Raw genomic sequence first — 13,199 nt, forward strand, 5'->3', positions numbered from 1 at the left:
GATAAGTACCAGGAGGTTCATGCCATGGCTTGGAGGCCAGCCGCACATGCTAGGTGAACAGGCAGCTTAGATAGAGAAGGGAGCACCAAGTAAAGGGTGTTGGGAGGATCCTCCCAGGATGAGAAATGTATGCTGAATGTAGACTATAGAACGAACATGATTGCCACTCAATGCCCCTTTTGCAAACCACAGCACCCAAAAGGAGAGAGAGAACAAAAGGGAATGCCCTGCCACAGGGGTTGGGTGGAATGGGGGGGGGATAGGAGGGTGGGAGGGATACTGGGAGCATTGGAGGTGGAGAATGAGCACTGGTAGAGGGATAGGTACTCAATCGTTGTATAACTAAAACTCAAGCACAAAAATCTATAAGTCTACCACTGTATCTCATGGTGTTTCACTAGTAAAAATTAAAAAGAAAGAAAGATAGATAGATAGATAGATATAGGCCCTGGGCACTGCAGAGCATGGGCCAACAAGAGCAAAAGAAGCAATGGGCTCAAACACTGTATGTCTGCACTCAGTTACCTCTCAGCCCTAAGATGTGCAAGTCTTTTTTTCTTTTTTTTTTGGTTCTTGGTTTGGGGACCATACACGGCCTCTGGTTCAAGCCTGGGCTGGCCATGTGAGAAGCAACCTACCCACTGCACTGTCTCTTATGCCTAAGACTATTTTTTTTTCCTTTTGGGGTCATACCTGGAGATGCTCAGGAATTACTCCTAGCGGTGCTCAGGGGACTATATGGGATGCTGGGGATAGAACCCGGGGCGGCAAATTGCAAGGCAAGTGCCCTCCCCGCTGTCCTTTAGCTCTGGTCTCAAGACTGAGTTTTTTTGTTTTGTTTTTGGGTCACACCTGGCGATGCACAGGGGTTACTCAGAAACTACTCCTGGCAGAGCTCAGGGGACCATATGGGATGCTGGGAATCGAATCTGGAAGGCCGAACGCCAGGCAAATGCCCTACCTGCTCCAGCTCCACCAAGACTGAGTTTTTAAACTGGGGGTTTAAATGCCTCTTCATCAGCTACAACATCAAAATCCCCCCAAAGCGTTAACCTGAGCTAGCGGGGTCTTTCCACGGTCTCTGATGGGCCCTAGCAAAACAGACTAACCTGGTTAGTACAAAAGGCAGAGCCTCTTGGCTCAGACTGGGTAGATGCCCCCATGGGTGGATGGGGCCGGTGCAGTAACTGCGGCTTTGCCTACAAGCTAGGGCTCCTGAAACTTACAAGCCACACCCCTGAAGCCAACAAGCCACCCTGAAACATACTAGCCAACCCCTGTAAATGTACATGCCACACCCCCTGAAACATACAAGCCACCCCAGAAATGTACAAGCCACAACCCTGAAACTTAGAAGCCACAGCCCCTGAAACTTTACAAGCCACACTCCCTGAAACTTAAAGGCCACCCCAGAAACGTACAAGCCCCTCCCAAAGGTACAAGCCACATCCTAAAATTTACAAGCCCCTGAAACTTAGAAGCCACACACCTGAAACTTACAAGCCTTGCCTCCTGAAATTTACACGCCACCCCCACAATTTACAAGCCACACCCTGAAGCGTACAAGTCACACTCCAAATTTGCAAGTCACACCTCCTGAAATTCACGAGCCAGAGCCACACCCCTCTGGAATTTAGAAACCACAATGTAAACTAACAAGCCACGCCTGAAACTTACAGGCCACGCCCCAAAATTGCAAGACACGCCCCCTTAATTTACAAGCCACGCCCGAAACTTCCGGCCACGCCCCTGAACTTGCAGGTCACGCCCTGAAACTTGCAAAGCACGCCCCCAGAAACTTAGAGGCCACGCCCCTGAAACTTACAAGCTCGTGCTGGGCCTCCAGAGCCTGGAGAAGTTAAGAAGTTAACCATGGGGCAGGCCACCATCGTTAAGGCGCAAGGTCTCTTTATCTTTTGCACCAGCAGCTAGTCCTGCCACCCACACCCGCCCTCGGCCAAGGTGGCAGAGGACCATCGCGCTTCCAGAGCGACCCGTGGACGATCCGAGATGAGCTCGCTTGCTCGCAGCACTGGGGCTTCCGTGCCGAGATCGCGGAGGTCCAGTCACTGCTCCACTGACCCCAGCAGCTTGCTGCAGCGATCTGGAAACCAGCGCAGTGGCTCCCCAGAAGGCAACGCACATGTACTGAAATTATGGGCGGCTCCAAGGAACAGAGGAGGAATTAATCAGGGCCCGCTCTTAATGCAACGTCTGACTGACGACCCCAATTCCCCCTTTTAAATAGGGTGCTGGTGACAGGCGACCCGCCAGCCTGCCCCAGGGATATACACACAAGGCAACACTTGTTCCATTTTTTTTTTTAATGACCTCATTAAGGAGGATTTTCAAGACTGACCCTGATGATGAGAACAAAGTGTCTTAAGACATCTCTTGCTTTTTGTGTCTTTAGCCTCTTACTTGCTGGGCTGGCCCTTGGGAGGTATGTTTGCAACCTTCCACCCCTGTAAAAGATCCGAGAAAGGCAATGGGGCGAGAATGGAGGGGCGCCCCTCTCAAAGCGACGAGAGCTGGTTTGGCCACCGAGTGGGGATGCGTTCCTCACCCTTCCCCCCATTACTCCCCCCATTCCACTCCGTGGTTAAGAGCTGCGATTAATGAGCTCTGGGGCTGTTCCCAGCCTCTGGTGAGGGAGGGTACCGACTGCCAAAGCTGCTAGTGTGAAAATCCTCCACCGCCAGCAACATTTTCCCTCTAAGTGTTTGTTGATGCCGTGTTCTGATTTAATATGGAAGATTATATTTTAACGATCCGCAACAAATAAACAGATTTATAACCAGAGACTTGAAAGGCAAACGGGGGTGGGAAATGCAAGCCAAGGACAGAGCCGAAATGGAGTATTTGTATTGACTGTCTCAGAAACCAAATAACCTGGCATTCTGCAACAGACATTCCGCCCCATTGTACGAGGGAGAAGGGAAGAAAAAGCAACCCCACTGTTTGGAAACCAGTGGAACATGCCCGCGACAGGGCACAAGTGCTCCCTCATGCATGAATGGGAAGGAGATGAAAGAAAAGATGGACTTCTGAGGTGCAGCAAAAAACAAAGACAACAAAAGTGCTGATCGCGAGGGAATGTCACAACTCACTGCCGCCGAAAGGATGAGAGAAAGGCGCCCAGACAATGGGGAGGACAGCTAAGTGACACGGGGCAGAATGGAAAAATCTACAGAAGTGTCTTTTCTCTCCATCCTTGAGGAGAAACAATTAAACGTTGGTACATCTGTTATAGGGGGGGAGGAAAAGAAAAACGCACAAAACCCACGGCAACCTGTTGGGGGGCCCCTGTGTGCCGTCCCGAGTGCCCCCCCCCAAATAGTCTCTCTCCCATTGTCCACCATCCCCGTGGTGCTCGCCATGCTGAAATGAAGTGTTCATTCCTATGACACTTGGCACGGTCCAAATGTGCTGTGAGGAATTGAAGGCTAAGGGGTGCTGGAAGCTATGTCCATCATGTGCCCGAACTCGGGTACAAAGATGCCAGGCTCTCGAGGGGGATGGGCTGGTCCCTGCTGACCAAACATCTTGCTCTAGGGCCCAGGGGACAGTGCAGGGCTAAGGGGCTTGCCATGCATGTAGGCGACTCCAGTTCTATCCCTGGAGTATGGTCCCCTAAACACTGCCCACAGCATGAGGCCGGGGTACTCACTGAACCCCTCTGGGTATGCCCTGAATACTTCCCCTCCCAGAATTTCTTCTTGACTCACAGAGAAGCAGCTATGTCATCAACACTGTGAATGTTTTCATCTCTCAGGAGCTCCAAAGTTTTTGTTTGCTTTTGGGAAGAAAAGTGCCCAGGAGCTATTCCTGGCTCTTTGTTAAGGAGTGACCCCGGCAGTGCTCAGGGGACCACATGTGGCACTGGGATGTGAACCAGGGTTGGCGGGCTGCAAGGCAAGTGTCTTAAACCCTGGAGTACCCTTCAAGCCACTGCCCAAAGTGTCTTTTCTCTCAAACCCCACTGCCCTGAAGGTGGTTTCTGAGCTCACTTGCCCTGCTGAAGGCAGCCCTGGGGACATGTCACCACTGGGATGCTTCTGTTTTTTGGTTTGGGGAGGTTTGTTTTACTTTTTTTAGTTTTGGGGTTACCCTGGTGGTGATGAGGACTTTCTATTCTTGGCTGTACACTCAGGAATTATTCCTGGTGGTGCTCGGGGGACCATATGGGATGTGGGGGACAGAACCTGCTGTACCCTCTAGACTATTGCTCTGTGGCTGCCTCCCCTCTGTTCCTGTTTTTCTTAGAAGCAGCCCGTTCACAGGGCGCCAACACCATGCCCTGTGAGTGAAGCGTGCTGTTCTGGGGAGACCATCCCATCAACCAGCTCCATTAAACGCTACCCTAGGAGGAAGTGGAGCAATAATACAGTGGGGAGGGCACTTGCCTTGCACATGGCCAACCCACATTCAATCCCCGGCATCCCTTATGGTCCCCCAGCACCTTATTATTACAGGAGTAATTCCTGAGGGCAGAGCCAGGAGAAACCCTTGAGCACTGCTGGGTGTGATCCAAAACCTAAATAAATAAATTTTTAAAAAAATCTGCACAACTAAGAATAGCCGAGATAAGTACCAGGAAGTTTACTCCACGGCTTGGAAACGAGCCGCACATGCTAGGGGAAAAGGCAGCTCAGATAGAGAAGGAAGCACCAAATAAAGGGTGTTGGGAGGATCCTCCCAGGATGGGAGAAGCATGCTGAAAGTAGACTATAGACCGGACACGATTGCTACTCAATGCCTCTTTTGCAAACCACAGCACCCAAAAGGAGAGAGAGAACAAAAGGGAATGCCCTGTCACAGAGGTGGGGTGGGATGGAGGGGATGGGGGGTAGGAGGGATACCGGGATCGGTGGTGGCGGAGAATGGGGACTGGTGGAGGGATGGGTATTTGATCACTGTATAACTGAAACCCAATCACAAAATTTTGTAAGTCTACCACTGTATCTCATGGTGTTTCACTAATAAAAATTTTTTAAAAAATCGACCCTAGGAACTCTCCACTAGATGCTTCTGGCTTCGGAAGTCAGCGGCTTGGGAAAGTAATTGTGTCACTGTGTCATGTGTCACTGTGTGTATGTGTATGTGTCATTGTGTGTATTTGTGTGAGCGCGCGCACGCGCCTAAATGCACCCTACTCATTCAAAAGGCAGAACTCCTGAGCGGTATTATTCCTTGCTTGATAACATGGGCCCCAGCCCCAAACCCCCAAAGCAGTTATTGACCCTGTCAGGAGCCTGATGAATGGATAAACGCTGTAATTGATTAGCGGGGAAGTGTGAATTAAAACAGGCTCCGTGTCAATAACCAGCTCCTGGCGAAGTTGGGTGAGGATGATGCAAAGCCAGAGCGACGCCTTGGTCTCCTGCACAGCGAGTGTCTGCCTCCCCCGACAAGTGGACAGGGAGAAAGGTGTGTGTGTGTTGTTATGGTCTGCCCTCCTTGCTCCTGGGGACAGCACTATGTGAGGCCACCTCCCGTCCACCCTGAGACACCAGTAGTTCAGTGTCCTGGGGCTCAGAACATAAAGGAAAAAGCAGCTAAGAATCTGATGCCTTGATCCAGGCATTACTCAAGGGGCTGGAGCTTTGCATGTGGGGCCCCCCCCGGGTCTGACTGCCAGCACTGAGAAAAGTCCCCTGGGCGCTGCCAAGAATGACTCTGGGGTACAGAGCTGGGAGTAGACCCAAGTGTGACCGGTCGTGGCCCCCAAAACAACAACAACAAAAGCCCAGCTCCATTTTTCCTTTTGTTTATTGGGGACTCCCCACCCCGTGTTCTGTAGAAAGTGAATTCTGCTTGCACCCAGGTCCGGAGTGTCGCTGACTCCCATCTACTTGCAGAAGTGCCGGAGTCACTCACTCAGCAATTCATTCCTTCAGCCCTTCAGCATCTGGAGTGTCCACTCCGCACATGAAAAGCTGCTCAGGGTCACTGAGCACCTTGGATAGAAATGCAAATCCTGACCACAATGAGGTACCAACTCAGGCCGACCAGAGTTGTGGAAGTGGAGAAACGAAAGATGTGGGCACGGTCAAGAAATGAAAAAAAGGTTCAGTCAGGAGAGCAAAGCAAAGATAGGTTACTCAAGGAATCAAAAGTAGATTGATTCAGAGTAAGGGCCAGAGTAAGGCCTTGCCTGGCACGCAGCTGAGCCAGTTCTATCCCCTGTACCCTGTGTGCTCCCAAGTCCCACCACGAAGTGATTCCTGATAGTTGGGCCAGGAGTAAGCCATGGGCATTGCCAGGTATACCCAAACCACCCTCACCACCACCCTGAAAGAAAACAAGAAGGGCGGGCAGCGGACTTGAGAGATGGAAAATTAATGGGTAAGAAAAAGGTACTTAAGGGTACCCCTTAGCCACAGCGTGGATTTTCCAGTGTTGTGGAACCTCCAGAAACTGAAGCATGAGAAGAGATTCTGAGGGGGCTTGAGCAGTAGTTCAGGGGGTAGGGCATTTTCCTTGCACATGGCCAAGCCTGGTTCGATTCCCAGCATCCCATAGGTTACCCTGTGCACCGCCAGGAGTGATTCCTGAGTGCAGTGCCAGGAATAACCCATGAACATTGCCAGGTGTGACCCCAAAAAGCAAAATAAAATGAGAGATTCTGAGAGAGAACACTCACGAAACTTCCACTACAGAGGGTCTTGCTATGATTATTTAATTGTATCAATTTTATCTTTTGGCTTGGGGGACCATGCCTGATAGTGCTCAGGGCTTACTCCCGGCTGCTATCAGGGTTCACTCCAGGCAGGGTTCAGGGGACCATACATGGTGCCAGGGTTGATCTGGGGCTGTGTGTACAGCAAGCACTTTAAGTTCCCTCCAGATTCTTGGGCCCATAGATTACTCTACCACCGGCAACATCACCGACCCTAATTAAATTAATTTAGGTTTTAAAGACACACTCAGAGGTGACCCTGGCGTCACTCCTGGAGGTGCACAAGGGACCATAAGTGAATCTGGGGATTAAACCTGGGTTGGTCACACGCATAGCCAGTGCCTTCACCTCAGTACTCTCTCTCCAGATGAGTTTATTTTATTAAACTCTTTGTTTACTTTTACTAATGATTCTCCACAGGGATCCCCAAGATCACACCGGAAATTTCAGTTTGCCCGACTGGAGATGAAACCATTTGCGCAGGCAAGACCTATGCTCGACCCTCCGACACCCAGGACACACCTATTCTATTTTATTACTTGGCTGTTGCTAATTTCTTACTGGTCCCAAGATCACACTTTATCCTAGACTGTGTCTGGACACAAAGCGTCCTCTATGGAGGAGATGGCATTATTCAGTTTGGGGCATCTGGAGCGTCTTGGAACAGACCCAAGGGAATAAGGGGAGATGAATCCACTCAAGGCTGGAGCGACAGCACAGCGGTAGGGCATTTGCCTTACACGCAGCCAACATGGCTGACCCGAGTTCGATTCCTCCGCCCCTCTCAGAGAGCCCAGCAAGTTACTGAGAGTATCTCGCCTGCACGGCAGAGCCTGGCAAGCTACCCGTGACGTATTCGATATGCCAAACACAGTAACAACAAAGTGTCCAATGGAGACGTTATTGGGCCCGCTCGAGCAAATCGATGATCAACCGGAGGACAGTGACACTGAATCCACTCTGCAGGTGTGTGGGCAAGCACAAAGTCAGGCTAATCCCAGGACAGAACTCTGGGAAAGAGGAACTGTAGGTAGGTGGCAGCAGGAGGTCCTCTATCTTGTGACAGAGGACGGTCAGTCAAAAAATGGTCAGGTAATCTACAGACTCAGCGGGCCAGAGAGAGAGTGCAAGAGGTAGGGTGTTTGCCCCATAGGTGGCTGGCCCTGGTTCAATCCCAGGCAACCTATATGCCCTGCCAGAAGTGATCCCCGACCACAGAGCTAGGAGTAGTTACCCCCACCCCAAAGGAAAAAAACCAGGGTCAGCCATAAGCAAAGCAAGCACCTTAACCCTGTACTGCCTCTCCGACCCTAATAAAAAGTTATTTTCAAAAGAGTCTGGGGAAGGGGTTAGAGAGGTAGCACAGCAGGTAGGGCGTTTACCTTGCCCGCAGCCAACCAGGTTCGATTCCCAGCATCCCATATGGTCCCCCGAGCATCCCTAGAAGTAATTCCTGAGTGCAAAGTCAAGAATAACCCCTGTGGTGCTCGCTTCGGCAGCACATTTACTAAAATTGGACCGATACAGAGAAGATTAGCATGGTCCCTGCGCAAGGATGACCCGCAAATTCGTGAAGCGTTCCATATTTTTGAGAGAGAGAACAAAAGGGAATGCCCTGCCACAGAGGCAGGGTGGGATGGGGGGTGGGAGGGATACTAGGATCCGTGGTGTTGGGAAATGGGCACTGGTGGAGGGGTGGGTATTTGATCATTGTATAATTGAAACCCAAGCACAAAAATTTGTAAGTCTACAACTGTACCTCATGGTATCTCACAAATAAAAATAATAATAAGAAGAAGAGTCTTGGCCGCTGATGGGATTACACGGCGCCAGGGGGCCAGTTGGTGGGTGTGACCCCCGCCTACTGGAATTTGGAGGATCTGGGTGGAGGATGCTCGACTCCAATCCAAGTAGGCTTGGAGATCTTGGTCCTGGAACCCACGTGGCTTTGTCCCTCTGCCGGTACCTTCAGGTGTGCGGAGAATGGTCTCAGCATGGTGGTGTCTGGTCCTGGAGGTCGTCGGCTGCCGGAGACCAAGGGGCCACGGCGAGGAACAGCCAGGCACGGGGGCAGGAGACTGCACTGTTCTCCCTCCGGGATCTGGTTTTTATAGTCTCTGAGTCTTGGCCACTGATGGGATTACACGGCGCCAGGGGGCCAGTAGGTGGGTGTGACCCCCGCCTACTGGACTATAAAAACCAGATCCCGGAGGGAGAACAGTGCAGTCTCCTGCCCCTGCGCCTGGCTGTTCCTCGCCATGGCCCCTTGGAGGGAGCGGGTTGAGCTTTCCTCCCCGCCCCGACCAGGTCTCCGGCAGCCGACGACCTCCAGGACCAGACACCACCATGCTGAGACCATTCTCCGCACACCTGAAGGTACCGGCAGAGGGACAAAGCCACGTGGGTTCCGGGGCCGAGATCTCCAAGCCTACTTGGATTGGAGTCGAGCATCCTCCACCCAGATCCTCCAAATTCCAGTAGGCGGGGGTCACACCCACCAACTGGCCCCCTGGCGCCGTGTAATCCCATCAGCAGCCAAGACTCAGAGACTATAAAAACCAGATCCCGGAACCGCGCAGCCGCACATGCGGCCGCGTGACTTGTAATTATGACATCTCATTCCTACTTTGACAAACTGGCAGGCTCCCGAATGTAACCTGCCCACACGGCAGAATCTGCAAACTCCCTGTGTCGTACCCAATATGCCAAATTCCAGTAACAATGATGGGTCTCATTCTCCTAAAGAGCCTTGAATATAATCTCAGGGCTAGGATGAAGGAGACGTTACTGGGGCCTGCTCGAGGCAATCGACGAATAACAGGATGATCTGTGATCTGTGAATAATAATAATAACCCCTGTGTATCGCCGGGTGTGACCCAAAAAGCAAAAAAAAAAAAAAAAGTCAGGGGAAGGGGACAGGGGGATGCTATAAACATTGGAAACATTGGAGTCCAAGCTTTGCATGCTGGGGTCCACCCCCAGCACGGCTGGTATGTACCGAGTACTGCTGGGATGAGTCCCAGCCACAGAGCCCCCCAGCACCAAGTATGGGAAAAACAAAAAGAGGATGGAAATACGGATTTTATGTAACATTCCCCACACACACTCCATCCCCAGTGGCAGGAGAGAGCCGAGACCCATCCAAAGGGAGGAGGCAGCAGGAGGGAGACCGGGACTAGAGGTGACCAGAGGTGACCACGTCCGAAATGGCAGGCAGAGCTCAGGGAAGGTCAGCCAGCCCAGGAGAGGGACCAAGAGAAGGACTGAGGAAATCCAGGAACTTTGGAAAAGTAAAGTCCCCCGCCCCCCTCATGGCCCTGCTTTTCCCTCCCTCCTGCCTGCATGCAAACGCCCCCGTCCCCTCCAGCCTCCTGCGGTCTTCATGTGTCAGTGACACGCACCACGACAAAGCCCGCGTCCCGGCTCGATGATCCCCCCTGCTCCACTGGGGCAGAGAAGCGGCAGCCGGTCCCTGGGCAGAACAAATGGTGCTCGCAGTCCAGCCCAGAACCAACCGGCCACAGCCGAGGGGGCAGGGGGGCTGCCGGCCGCTCTCCACAAACAAAGGAAAAGGAGAGGCCCGCGCAGACCTGGCCACAGATCCCTCTTCCCTGCATGTCCTTCACACTGGTGTCCTCAGAACAGGGCCCCCTTGGTCTTCTACTCCCTTTGCCCCCACGTAAACCACCCTGAAGGGCTGACAGGGGGGAGGGCAGGCTGTGGCTCCCACCCCCTCCTCCTCCAGGCACTGAGCCAGAAGTAGCCCCCCAGAGATTCCAGGCAGGCTTTAGACACCAAGATAGAATTTTTAAAAATCTCATGTAGAGACCAGAGCCATAGTCCAGCGGGTAGGGCGTTTGCCTTGCACCCAGCTGATGCGGGTTCAACATTCCGGCATCCCAGAGGGTCCCCCAGCACCACCAGGAGTAATTCCTGAGTGCAGAGCCAGCAGGAACCCCTGAGCATCGCCGGGGGTGACCAAAAAAAGCCACACACACACACACAAGAACCTGTCAAATTGGCCCCAGTTGTTGGGGATGCTGGGAGCCGGTCAGGGCCATGCCTAGGGGTTGACCTTCACAAAGGGGTATGGTGGGGGTCACCATTCTTCCCCTAGAGAAGACCCCACGCTGGGAAGGCGAGATGATGTCTGCAGCCCCAGCTCTGGGGAACCACAGCTCTTCTTTTTATTTTTTTTTATTCATTGATTTCTTGGGGTTGGGTGGGGGTGGGGTGGGGCCAGGGGTACCACAGCTCTTCTTGCTAGGCATATTCCCTGCAGTTTGGAACCAAAAGGGAAAAAAAGTGGAAAACCAGGAAAGGGGCAAGTCAGTTTCCCATTGGCCTGGAAGAAGTTTAGGATTTCCCACTGGCTACCCAATGCCCAGGAAAAAAAGTTCGGGTTCCCCATTGGTCACAGACTTGGGGTTTCCCACTGGCCAGGACAAAGCTCTGGGTCTCCCATTGGTCAGGAGAAAAGCTCGGGGTTTTCTATTGGCCAGGAAAATAGAAAGGCTCAGGTGGACGTGTGGGATCTGCGAGAATGCCCTCAGGCTTGGATCAGGAGCACCTCTGAGCATCTGTCCCCAAGGGAAGTGGGGCCCAAAGCCCCCAGCAGCTGTCCAGGGCAGGTTCCTTCTTGTGACCAAAGCCCATGGGGTGTCCACAGGTGTACACGCGTGTGATGGCTACTTGGTAAAGTCCAACAGCCTGCAGTGGAAAGGACCGGGGCGGGCTCTGCCACCAAGGCAGGACAAACCCTCTGGAACGCTCTCCTGGACTCCTAATAGCGTCACCATCCCTGGCTTTCCCTCTCTGCCTGCCTGTGTCCATGCCTAGCTGTCATGTCGAATAAGGGCTTGCCCCAAGGACATACCCCTTAAGTATTTACAACTGCAATGAGCCCAAATAAGGGTTCTAAATAAGGCCATATTCTGTTTGCCAGGAGTTCGTAGTTCAACAGAGGAATGGGGAGCAGGACACAATTCAAGCCCCTAACCACAGGGATTTATTGAGCACCTTGTGGGGGCAGCTTGCTAACCCTATTATTACCAGCTCATCAGTTGGTGGCAGGTGAGGTGTCATCTGCTCAGGATCAAGTTGCTGGGGCCCTAGAGATGACAGAGAAGAACTTGTCTTGCATGCACCCTGGCTGGATCCCTGGCACCACATTTAATCAGTCCATTGAGTCCCACCAGGGGCATTCCTGAGTCCTAATCCCAGAAGGAAGGCCCGGCTACACAACAGTGGTGTGGCTCCCCAAACAAACAAACAAACAAACGAAACTCCCAAACACAGATCAAACCACTGACAATTAGCGAGGCTGAGCGTTCAGAACCTTGACTGGCTGGATTAAAGCCACTCAGACCCTGATTCCGTCAGTGAGCCCGCACGTGGGTGGAAGGCGGCATGAAGGAGGCTGAGTGACGATGGTGGGGGTGAGCATCTCTTACCAGGAAAGTGGTGGGCCAAAGCTCCCAGCAGGTTTAGGGTAGAGTGAACACTGGGTGGCTTTGGAGGCGTGGACACGCTTGGTGGTGGGAGAAACACACAATCATCATTCCAGTGTGCTCTGACTCTAATAGAACAATCCCCAAATGATTTTCCAATGCAAAGAGAAATGATGAGATTGGAGTAATTGAATGAACACAGCCTGGCTAACGACACCAATGGTAAGCCTCCATCACTTCCTCCTAAACTACTGTGTCTTAGCAACAATGGGACTTCAGAGCTGCTATTTCTGGAGGGGGGAAGGAGAGGATGTGCCACACCTGGCAGGGCTCAGGAATTACTCCTGGCTCTGTGCTCAGGGATCACCCTTGATAGGGCTCAGGGGACCATTTGTAGTACCGGGGATTGAACCTGGGTTGGTAGTGTGCAAAGCAAATGCCTTCCCCACTGTAAATACCACTCTGGCCCATCATTTCAAACTTTTAAATGTTTTCTTTTTTTTCTTCTTTTTGAGTCACACCCGGCAATGCACAGGGGTTACTCCTGGCTCTACACTCAGGAGTTACCCCTGGCGGTGCTCAGGGGACCATATGGGATGCTGGGTATCAAACCCGGGTCGGCTGCGTGCAAGGCAAATGCCCTATCCACTGTGCTATTGCTCCAGCCCCTAAATGTTTTCTATTAAAAAACAAATCACTGTAAATGGTCTTCAGAAATCATTCTTTCAAAAATGAAGGCCAGGGGGCCGGAGCAATAGCACAGCGGGTAGGATGTTTGCCATGCACGCGGCCTACCCGGATTCGATTCCCAGCATCCCATATCGTCCCCTGAGCACCGCCAGGAGTAATTCCTGAGTGCATGAGCCAGGAGGAGTAACCCCTGTGCATCACGAGGATGACCCAAAAAAGAAAAAAAAAATGAAGGCCAGGGGGCAGAGCAATAACACAGCAGGTAGGGCACCTTCCTGATATATGGCTGGACTGAGTTCGATCCTCAGCATTCATTATGGTTCCCCAAGCATTGGCAGAAGTGAATTCTGAGTGCAGAGACAGGAGTAACTAGCCA

The 13,199-nt window shown here is 52.2% G+C and overlaps 1 protein-coding gene and 1 non-coding gene across 2 annotated transcripts in view; one reads left to right on the forward strand and one right to left on the reverse strand.

Annotated features, from left to right (window-relative positions):
* The window catches only part of CLYBL (citramalyl-CoA lyase), a 173,427-nt gene that overhangs the window by 85,088 nt on the left and 75,140 nt on the right, over positions 1 to 13,199 (reverse strand). The gene's annotated exons all lie outside the window — the stretch shown is intronic.
* On the forward strand, positions 8,166 to 8,272 carry LOC130019434 (U6 spliceosomal RNA). The gene has a single exon (XR_008791764.1). It is a non-coding gene; the product is annotated as a U6 spliceosomal RNA (small nuclear RNA).

This window comes from Sorex fumeus, unplaced genomic scaffold, assembly GCF_029834395.1.
Source record: "Sorex fumeus unplaced genomic scaffold, SorFum_2.1 ptg000008l, whole genome shotgun sequence".
Classification (NCBI taxonomy): Eukaryota; Metazoa; Chordata; class Mammalia; order Eulipotyphla; family Soricidae; genus Sorex; species Sorex fumeus.